General features: G+C 34.8%; 1 long non-coding RNA gene across 3 annotated transcripts; it reads left to right on the plus strand.

The window, feature by feature from the left end:
• Window positions 1-5,138: 5,138 nt before the first annotated feature.
• On the plus strand, window positions 5,139-10,492 carry LOC308192964. Of its 3 annotated transcripts, XR_013949261.1 has the most exons (4): window positions 5,139-6,356; window positions 6,855-6,911; window positions 7,357-7,540; window positions 8,373-10,492. It is a non-coding gene; the product is annotated as an uncharacterized lncRNA (long non-coding RNA). The 3 variants fall into 3 exon arrangements; XR_013949260.1 differs by having other exon boundaries at window positions 7,357-10,492; XR_013949262.1 differs by having other exon boundaries at window positions 5,139-5,376; window positions 7,357-10,492.
• Window positions 10,493-11,257: the final 765 nt, after the last annotated feature.

An 11,257-nucleotide genomic window follows, 5' to 3' on the forward strand; every position in this document is an offset into this window, starting at 1 on the left:
TTGCAAATGTTTAACTAGTACAACTAGGGGGTAAATCCCCTAACCTGCAGTTTCCCATGAATATCCTCTAATTATGTTTCTGTTAATTCCCTTCTTCATTCAACCAGAAATGAAAAACATGATCTTTTGCTAAGTTTATGGTGGAAAACTACATGACTTTCAAAAACAATAATGATTTAAGTGAAAGATAAAATTTTTAAGGATTGGAATGGACCCCTGTTCCTCCCTTAACCAGACACCTGAGAATGTAAAACACAACTATCAAGATGTCTACTGGCTTGCATTACAAGGAATTTAATCCATTTACTCACTAGCGTGATGTCCTGCTAGCAGGAAGTAAGCATGTACTAATTAAATGCTTCAGTTCTTTATTTAAATGCTTGCAATGCATCCCAAAGAGAAGGCTGTCCAGTGCAAATTGTTCTTGAGGAAATTACTTGGACTTTTAAGCTGCTATTGTAACAGAAGTGTAGCTGTTGTTAGCAAATTAGTGGTTATGGTTACAGTAAATGGAAAACAGAGAAGCAATTATGGCTACAAATTATTTCAAAAGTATTAGAAAAACAAGATGAGCTCCTGTGTTACTAATGGCAACTGGAAGAAAGTAGAGTTATAAACCTATAAAGCAAGACTAAAAGTGAACGATTTAGCATCAAAGGAGTCAGCTTTGTAGGAAGACGTAATGTTTCCAGGTGCCAGCAGAAGTTCGTACTTTGCAACCACCAGTTAGGTTTATATGCCATGAAAATTGCTTGCCATTATTTGTGTTGTACATATTTATAATAATTAAGATGTAATTTCATTACATAATTGTAACCTGGAAGATTACTTTTGTTTCATACCAGTGTACCTAAGTGAGTTCAGTAAACTCCAAAAGGAGTGTAAATGAAGAAAGTGTGTGTGCTTTGTTTGTTTATTAGTAGGAAGCAACATTTACCTTTTGTGAATTCATTGATTTCTTAAAATAATGTATTTGCAGAATTAACTTAACATGCTAGTTTTTTTATGCTTATATTTTGTAAGTAACTTTTTTTTTTTTTTTTTTTTTTTTTGTCTTGTATAAGCAAATTCATAAAGCATGGGACAGGTTCCTTCACTCAAAGAAAATTATAAGACTCCTATAATGAGGAGTGTCTGACACTGGAGATAAAGAAGAGAAGAATGTACCAATTCTGCAGCAGAAAGTGCATCAACTGAAAATATTTACTGTTGCTATCAAAAATGAATTAACAAAAACAGGTGCCTTTTAATTGAAGCCTTTATCACACTTTGCTCAATTTCATTTAAATGCAAATTTGAAATCCTTTCTCTAAGCCAATAGAAAGTTGAAACTGAACATGAACACTGCTTTACTAATGATTCAATTATGTGGCATACCATTAGGCTTAATATGAAATACCACACATACTGGAAATATTAAGACATCCAGTGAGGATCTTCTTCTTTGCTTTTAAAAGTATTTTATATAAGTATCTTATAAGCTGTTTAACTGAATTTTAATACGACATACTTTGCCTGTGCTTGGTAAGATACTTACTATTTCAATTTAGCCTTCATTTCTTTTGGGCTGCATGTCTCCTAAGTTCCAGAGGGGAGAACCGTATAACCAGAAAAGCTATGTCTTGTCATAGTTGTAAAAAGAGGCTCATCTGTACTCAGGTCTGACCACCCAAACCCAGATGAATTTATAGGTAAGAAAGAGTAGGCCAAGGGCCTAAAGAGACATTTGAAATCTTGCTAATGAAATCTTATTTATATGTTGGGTGCCTTTTCTTCCAAGTAATCTGATGAGAGAAATGTATGAGTCTTTTCCCTTCCCTTCCCTTCCCTTCCCTTCCCTTCCCTTCCCTTCCCTTCCCTTCCCTTCCCTTCCCTTCCCTTCCCTTCCCTTCCCTTCCCTTCCCTTCCCTTCCCTTCCCTTCCCTTCCCTTCCCTTCCCTCCCTTCCCTTCCCTTCCCTTCCCTTCCTTCCCTTCCCTTCCCTTCCTTCCCTTCCCTTCCCTTCCCTTCCCTTCCTTCCCTTCCCTTCCCTTCCCTTCCCTTCCCTTCCCTTCCCTTCCCTTCCCTTCCCTTCCCTTCCCTTCCCTTTTTCCTCTCATATAAGACTTTGCTACTTGATTCTTTTATTTGCTTGTCAAAAAGATTTTGTTTCCACATCCTAGCACACATTTTTCTAAAGCTGTCTTAACTGTGAAGTAGATTTCATTACTGTTTTGACGTATTTATTTTTTCTTTAAAATGTTTTTAGTTTTTTCTAGGATAAAATATGTTTTGTTAAAAAGGTGAGGGAAAGGTAGCCTTGACATGGCTGCTCCACATGGATCGGGTGAAAAGTCTGGAATAATGAGTACAACTGCTTTTCCATGAATCTGTACTCATTCCTTTACTGAAGTTACTTCTCCTGCCATGCTTTTTTTTTTTTTTTTTGATGCATATATTAAATAAACATAAATTGAAATAAATATAAAGTTAAATAGAGACACAACCACAGGAGAGCCAAACCAGAAGTCATATTTAAAGAAATAAAATTATTTGCTCCATTACTTTGAGAGAAAACTAAGCGGTTTTACTTTTCTTTTTTTTTTCTTTTTCTCCCACTAGCATTTACTCTTATAGGATATTGAGCAATATTTTTTTTTGAGTTTGTCACTTCTGTACTGCACTGCCATACTGTCCTAATGCAAGCAATTGGAATATTAATTTTAGGAAGGGGTCATATAAAACTTCAATGATTCAGTTTTCACAGCTTTAGTATGGCTGCTCCAGATATGATCAGGTACATTTTTCATTTGTTGTAACAAAAGAAGAAAAAAGAAAAGGAAAAGGAAAAAAAAGAAAAAGGAAAAGGAAAAGGACAAGAAAAAAATAAAAATAAAAATAAAAATAAAAATAAAAGAAAAAGAAAAAGAAAAAGAAAAAGAAAAAGAAAAAGAAAAAGAAAAAGAAAAAGAAAAAGAAAAAGAAAAAGAAAAAGAAAAAGAAAAAGAAAAAGAAAAAGAAAAAGAAAAAGAAAAAGAAAAAGAAAAAGAAAAAGAAAAAGAAAAAGAAAGAAAAAGAAAAAGAAAAAAAAAAAGAAAAAGAAAAAGAAAAAGAAAAAAAGAAAAAGAAAAAGAAAAAGAAAAAGAAAAAGAAAAAGAAAAAGAAAAAGAAAAAGAAAAAGAAAAGAAAAAGAAAAAAAAGAAAAAGAAAAAGAAAAAGAAAGAAAAAGAAAAAGAAAAAGAAAAAGAAAAAGAAAAAGAAAAAGAAAAAGAAAAAGAAAAAGAAAAAGAAAAAGAAAAAGAAAAAAAGAAAAGAAAAAAGAAAAAGAAAAAAAAAGAGAAAAAAGAAAAAGAAAGAAAAAGGAAAAGGAAAAGGAAAAGGAAAAGGAAAAGGAAAAGGAAAAGGAAAAGGAAAGGGAAAAGGAAAAGGAAAAGGAAAAGGAAAAGGAAAAGGAAAATAAAATAAAAAAAAAAGAACTCTCAAGACTATATAAAAAGCCGATTTTTCAGCTTCCAGGTTCAAAAGTTCAGGTCAGAGGTGTGGTTTCATGCAATTTATTTTACATATGAAAGGAATAGTATTGTGCCTTTCCACATTAACAGTCTTCTCTCATTATAATAATAAGTACACTGGGAAGGATGATACATTGCACAAGATAATATAAGTTGACATAGGCAAAGGAATCATAAGAAAGCTTAGCTCCTGATACTGTTATTTTGCTTCTGGGTATCCCTGAAATGCTGAATATGTTTTTCATTTGATGTTAGCTTAATGCAAGCATCAGCTGTTTGCAGAGGCAAAAAGAGACTTTAAAAACATCCAACCTTCATTCACTGAAACATTTGACTCTGAAAGTTTTCCAGTAATTGGTGAACTATTGAGATTCCTCTGACACCTACACAAACTGTTGTGCAGAAAATGGGTAACTTGATGCATACAAGTTACCCTAACTGCTGTCTCCTAGAAGCCCTTTTCATTGATTAACTAACCTGTTTTATCCATAACCAAGTCAAGTGCATGGTATTTGGGTTTATGCTCCCTGATTTCCTTGGTGGCAGGAGGGGTCCTTTCCAGGCTGTAGAGGCAGACCAGACAGCAGGGAATCTGCAATGGATTATTCAGCTCCTTCCCCCTGATTAATGAAGTAATCCAACTGACACACATTGAAGTAAACAGATAGTGACATATTTGTAGACAAACTGTCATACTCTTGATTTTTCCAAAACCAAATTATTTCTGAATTGCAAGCAAGGACTGTAAAAAGTCTGCCAGCCTCAGCAGCTGGTATGTTTCTACAAGACCCAACCATTATGGAGAAAAGTTAATTTCAGTATAATGTACTGCATTTTCTTACAGCTCCTATTAAGCCTCTCTTACACAATGAACTGAAGATAAAGTACACTGTAAATATTGTAGTTGTGTTTTATAATTCCTGTTTTCTTTTTGATTTCTGTTACATACCTGAATCATTCTTTGAAAAGCAAGTTGATTTTGCCATCTTAAATCTTTTTTCTTAATGTATATTTTTTTCTTGTTAGTCATTTGTTTGGAGATAAAACGTATTTGATATTCAACTTGTTTTAGTGTAAACCAAATAGGTTGGATTTTCAAAAGCAGAATTGGTTTAGTATAGCTCCCACTGAACTACTCTGCAATTCCAAGAAATTGGGACTCCACCTGTCTGGCAGGGAGCCTCACAACTACAGTGTTATTATTGAGTGAGTTAGATACCCATCTAATCAAGCCTTTTACAGTGAAGAAAAAATAGACTATTTAAATGGAGTGGTGTACTTCTATGTCAAACTGTATCACACCTCTTTCTCTTGTGAACTCTGCCTAGATGAACAGAAGTAAAGAGGTATGTTATCTGACACTACCATTATATATTTGTAATAGATAAGGAATAACTTCTAGTGCATTTACTGAAGATTTCTCTGCAATGAAAATACTTTGAACTACAGAGCTGTTATAACCAGGGCCAAGCAAATAGACTCCATGATGACCAGTTGCAGCATTTGGAATGAAGATTAATTTCCTTCAGCACTGCATGAGTAAAACATCCAGAGGTATTCACATTGTATTGTGAATCCCACCCAGGTAAGTACCAAGAGGGTCCTTTCAACCTGTTTTCTTAGGCTTAAGTGAGAGTTTTTGGTGTGGGGTGGGGCAGGGGGGCGTTTTCTTTGAGCTTCTGATTTTGGAGTCAGATCATCAAATGTATTTAGCCACAGTAATACTTCATGCCTAATATAATCTTCAATAACCTTTAGATTAATTGATCAGATTTAGATATCTGAGAAAGAGAATTTTAGAAACTAATGACACAAGACAGTATTTGAGCTAATTATGACTGATGTGCAGAGAAGATCTTGGAGACACCTGGTAAAAGTAGCCAGAGGTAAGTAAGCATTTCTGAAATAATATGTATCTTCCTTTCTTGAATTTTAAACATTGATGTGGAATTAAGGTCCTGTGGAAAGTTCTCTGTTATGGCAAGACAGGTGTTTTGCTGTATTTTCTTTTAGAAAGGACCAAAGCTCAAAATAAAAATCTGAAGACAGAAGGAATATTTAGTAGCCTGTTGGGTTACCCACCAAGGCTGTAGGAAACTTAAATCCCCTATGTGATGTTCAAGGCATAAATATAAGTTAATCTACAACCTTCAAGGTCATCCCCACTACCAGAATATTTTGAGTGAAGAAAAGAAATAATTACATGATCTTGAGCATTTTATGTTTAATATGACTGTTCTCATGATAGTCTATAGGCTACTCTGGCACTAATCTGTCTCTCTCAGTGTTTCTTTGGAACTGTTCCTTCATTTATGAATGTTTCAAATATTAGAGGTGAGAAAGAAAGATAGTGCATTGTCTGGTGATGATGTATACATCCAGGTCTGTTCTGCTATGTAATATGTCATTATTTTGTTTGTTTGTTTGTTTGTTTGTTTTATTTTTTGTTTTGCTTTGTTTTGTTTGTTTTATTGTTTTTTGTTTTGTTTTGTTTTGTTTGTTTGTTTGTTTGTTTTTAATCTGGGCATAACCTGAAACTAAAGAATAGTGCTCTTGCAGTAAGAAAGCTTTTCTCTTGTCAGGGTGTTAAACTCTCAGGAATTTTAGCTTGAACAAAGACTTCAGCAACTCATTAATTGCTGGTGGGATCCAGCTTCAGCATCTTTGTGTGTGCAGAAGCTTACAGAGTTAGGCAGAAGAGAATGGCTTTTAAGGACACCACAGGTGGCTAGATGGGAATTGAGGAGGTGGAAAAAGATGGAGACTTTTCCAAAGTAACTTATAAGATGCAGGGTAAAACAGCTGAAGAATTATTTTGAGGGGAAAAAAAATCAAATTAAATATGAATATATTGAATTTTGAACCTGTAAGCTTTCTCTACTACCAGTTACTTGTTCACATTCAGTTCATTGAAACTATTTTAGAACACCAGTGGAACCTGTGTGGCAACCCAGTGTTATCACACTCCCATTTATTTAATTATTTATTTCAAAATAACAAGCTCTTGTACTTTATCACTGTACTTACTGTTTTTAATTGCCTGAAAAGATTATTTTTGAAGAGTATTTGAAGAATGAAGCAAATGGCATCTATGATATTAATTACTGAGAACACTCTTGTTCTCCATTATTATTTAAAAAAAAAAAAAAGTCGCTAATGTTTTCTGTGCCATTAAAAGGGTCTTTGCTTAGCTAAGCAATGTACTGTGCCACTAAGTCTGATATAGCTTATTCTGTCTTGTCATCTTTCATTTCACCCCTGATAATTAGCTTAGTCATCAAGAATACTGTCATTTTCTTCTTGATTAATTTTCAAACCTATCTGTGTGTCTCATTTGTTTTACTTTTTCCTTGATTCTTTGCAGCATTTGTAGGAGACAGTACTTCAAAATGTGATGTAAAAGATCTTGGACCAGCAGCTAGTAAGTTAGACATTTAAAAGGCTAATATTTTTCATTGTTGTCTTTTATAAAGATTTTATTTTCTTTAAAATATTTCTACAGTTTAGTAAATGAAATAATAGAGATGATCCACAGAGACATGCCACTTTATTTTTTGCTTTAGATTAGCTTTAGTAAAACCTACAAAGAAAAACAATAGTAAGGTCTCTTGCATATACACTGGAGTAAGATTTTTTTCCTCCTGGGGTGTTCCAGCTAGAACACAAAATGGCAGCAGTACTGTGTAGTCAGCAGGTTTGTGGAAATGCAAAAGCTCAAAAACCAGTGTTCCGAAAAGAAGCACTAGTCATAGCTTTACCACTGTCACCACAAAACACTTCCTAATTTGCTGCTTGACTTTGCCTTTGCCTTGCTTCCCATAGAGTCATTCAGCAATTCATGCCCACTCTGCTTTTGTTTTATCCAGGTGGAAATGACTACATTAACTGTAAAAAAGTGAGGAACTAGATTGCATGTGTGCACATATACACAAGGGAACAGCCAAGAGCCCGTCCAGATGCCACACTCCAACCAAAGGATCGTGATGACAGCCCATGATCTCCTGCCTTCATACAGCATCTTCAGAAAGGAAAAGAAGTCCATATCCACCTGTAGGTGCATTTTGGACAGCAATAAACAGAGAATGAACATAGCTAGGACTCAGCTGTTACGACCTCTGTGGTGGTTTTACCCAGCTGAGCAGCAAAACTCCACCACAACTACTCTCTCAGTCCCCTTCCTCAGAAGAAGAACAGGAGACGAAAGTGTGCTGGAAAAAATAAATAAGAATAAGAATAAGAATAATAGGATAATTTAATTAAAGGAGAAAGGAAGAGGGGGAAAAAAAAAGAGAGGAAAAAAAAATCTCTACTTCCCATCAATTCATGATATTTGGCAACATCCTGGCAAGCAGGGCCTCAATACACACATCAGTTGTTTGGGAGGATAGATGTATCCATAACAAGAGCCCCCCCTCTCCTTCCCCTTTCCCACCTTTTATTGCTGAGTGTGACATCATATGGTATGGAATTTTCCTTTGGTCAGTTTAGGTCAGCTGCCATGGTGATGTCTCCTCCCTACTTCTTGCCCACCCAAAGCCTACTGGTTTTGGGGGATTTGGTGGGAGTCTTGGTGCTGTGCCAGCACCACTCAGCAATAGACAACACATTCTATGTTGTGCAGAGCAAAATGCTGTATGGGCTACTGCAGGGAAGGTTAACTCCATCCCAGCCAGACCCAGTACAACCCCTTGCAAAGGGACATGCACAGGAATTCTAAGCACAGGAGATGAGTTTAATTTTTCACCACAGTGGTGCAAGTACCAGAAATATGTTTCCACAGTTACAATCACTAGCAGCCTAGGCATCCTTTCTTAGGGTGAGATCAGCAGCTTAAGTGCTGTTGCTGATTTCCTCTCTAAATATTGTTGTCTCTATTTTGCAGGCAGGGAGCAGGAAGAGGTTTGCTGTGTGTCACAGAGAAGCCAGAGCAGATGGAAGAACGGCAAGACCTTCTGAGTCCAAGCCTCACCCTAGATACTTATACTTTTCAGATGTATTTGCATAGTGAGGTACAACATGCTAATATTCATATCTTTAAAAAGGACCTTCCTGTTTTATTTCACTTTTTTTTTTTTCTTTTTTCTCTAGTTAGAATCATAGAATCATCATACAATCATAATAGAATCATTAAGGTTGGAAAAAACCTTCAAGATCATCTGGTCCAACCATCACCCTACTACCAATGACACCCACTAAACCATGTCTCTAAGTACCAGGTCCAGCCTTTCCTTAATCACTCCCAGGGACAGTGACTCCACCACTTCCCTGGACAACCCATCCCAATGCCTGACTACTCTTTCTAAGAAATGTCTCCTAATTTCTAACTAAACCTCCCCTGGTACAACTTGAGGCCATTCCCTCTAGTTCTGTCACTGGTTATCTGTAAGAAGAGGCTGACCTCCAGCTCCCCACAACTTCCTCTCAAGTAGTTGTAGAGAGCAACATTTGAATGTCAATATTTCTGCTATTTTGTTTTTAATTTACATATTTTACGCCAGTTGAAAAAAAAAAAGAGAGAGACTATGTTTTCTTCTGTCACCTTCAAAATGCCTTTCAATTCAAAAAAAAAAAAAGTACTATTTGTCTTCAGGATAAATTTAATCATCTGTATACATATATTCAAAATCGCTGCTATCCTTTTTTTTTTTTTTTTTTTTTTTTTAAGAGCAACAATTAACACTTATCTCTGCTTTGGTTTACTATTATTATAACTCACTTTTTGTGATTTACTCCCTCCCCCCCTCTCCCCAGCCCCCCATAAGTTATGATTACTGGTAGGAAATAAATAAATGAACATATAACACTCTCCCAGCCTTCTGAGAATGGTGATTGCAAGTACTGATTCACCAAGTATTTCACTTTTATGAAGCTCCAGGAGATCCATTTTTGAAAATTTGTATGAGTTAACTGAGAAAAAATTTAAAAGTAGTCCTTCACAGCTATGTCCAAGCCCCAAACCTACCTATGAATCAAATGTAAATTAAATAAAATGTAAATAAATTGTAAAAATGTAAATAAAATGTAAAACTTGAGCTTGATATGTGAGAAAGGGCATAAACAAAACACAAAACATGATAGTAAAGATGGAGAAGAGAGGAAAAAAAAAAGAAAAAAAAAGAAAAAAAAAGAGGGGGAGGGGGAAGAGAGAATTAAGCAAAAAAAACAACCAACAAACAACAAAAAAAGACCAAACAGCAACAACAACAAAATACTATAATAAAATAGATGATCAAATTTCCAGAAGAAAGTTACGTCAAAAAAGTAGAGTACAAAGGAAGAGATTATTACACTACACCAAGGTTCCAGTAATTTAAACTGTGAACTTTCTAAAAGTGTAGTGAGACAGCTTTCTCATTACAATTTCTTTTAGGAAAAAAAAAAAAATCTTGCTGACTACAAAATGAAAGAATGTGAATGTCTGGTATTTAACAACACGGAGCAGCTATGATCCACAAAGCCAAAAAGGCAAAAGGCTGACACCATACCGAAAACATTTCTGATTAACATTCTTGATATGTTCCAGGAAAACAACTGAATATTTATCCAGCCCATCAGTTATTTTTGTGTCAGAAGACAAAAGCCTAATTCTACAGTCCTTGATCAAGAGTGGAATAAAGTGACTAAATCACAAAGTCAAGATCAAATCACAAGTCAATATTTTATTATCACACGCTGTGTGAGTAACATACCATTACAGTAAGAAGTGTCTTAGATTTCTTGCTTAATGCAAACTTATTTCCTGTCTCATGACAGAATACATTTCGAAACTCTGTACTAGCCCATCTCAGTCCCATTAAGCCCATAAGGTTTACCTAAGAACATGGTTGATACCTAAAAGAATCTTAAAAAAAAGCTGTCTCTTTAAACCTTGAAGAAGCTTACAATTTAAATCACTGGAACCATTTTTTTTTTCCAGTGTAATTATTTCTTCCTCCTCAACTTTCCATGAAGCGCTAGTCCACTAAACAGGTTTACATCTGCTGTCTTCAGTATTTTTACTCATCTCAGCTATCTCTTTTCCATTATTAGGAAATTGTCCTAAGCGTATAAGGTATCTAAATGACATGAAGTCTGACTAACAGAAGTGATTAGCAGCCAATTTCACCAAATTTCAACAAAGCGCTTTTATGTAATTAACATATTAAATAATCATTGTTGGAAAATGGTAAAAAGGAAATCACCACTACAAAAATGTTGTTAATGTAAAGCCATTCCTGCTAACTGGCTATACCTTTGTAAGTTTTTGAAGTGCAATAAAAATGAAATCAAACAGTCAAGATGTAGTTCTAGAAACTGCAAGCAATTTCCAAAGCAAATAATATATATAACAGCATTATACAGTAAATTGAGAGCAGCTGCTTGTACTGACATTCCAGATGGTTACAAAGTGTATAATTTATGTTTTCTGCAACAATAAGTGTAAAAGCTGTTTAGACATGGATTCATATATTTATGTATTTATTTATTTATTTATTTTCCCCGATCTCATTATTGTATATATGCACATTCAAAGCCTGTGTTCTGACATTAATCCACCTTTATTGTGGTTTTGTTAGCATGGTATCTGCCTTCTGGATTTTTAATGGTTTCTCTAAAAAGGTGATTGGTAGATAATCTACTTTTTGGCTTTATAGAAATGGGGAGGCCATCAAGCACTCTGTAGTATGGATGCAGCCTCTCTGAGGTAGACAAAATACATGACGAAAGATAAAAGTTTACTAAAATTAGAAGATACAGTTGAACAATTATCTATTGACAATAAATCAA

Source organism: Anser brachyrhynchus (assembly GCF_964034855.1).
Source record: "Anser brachyrhynchus genome assembly, chromosome: 3".
Taxonomy (NCBI): Eukaryota; Metazoa; Chordata; class Aves; order Anseriformes; family Anatidae; genus Anser; species Anser brachyrhynchus.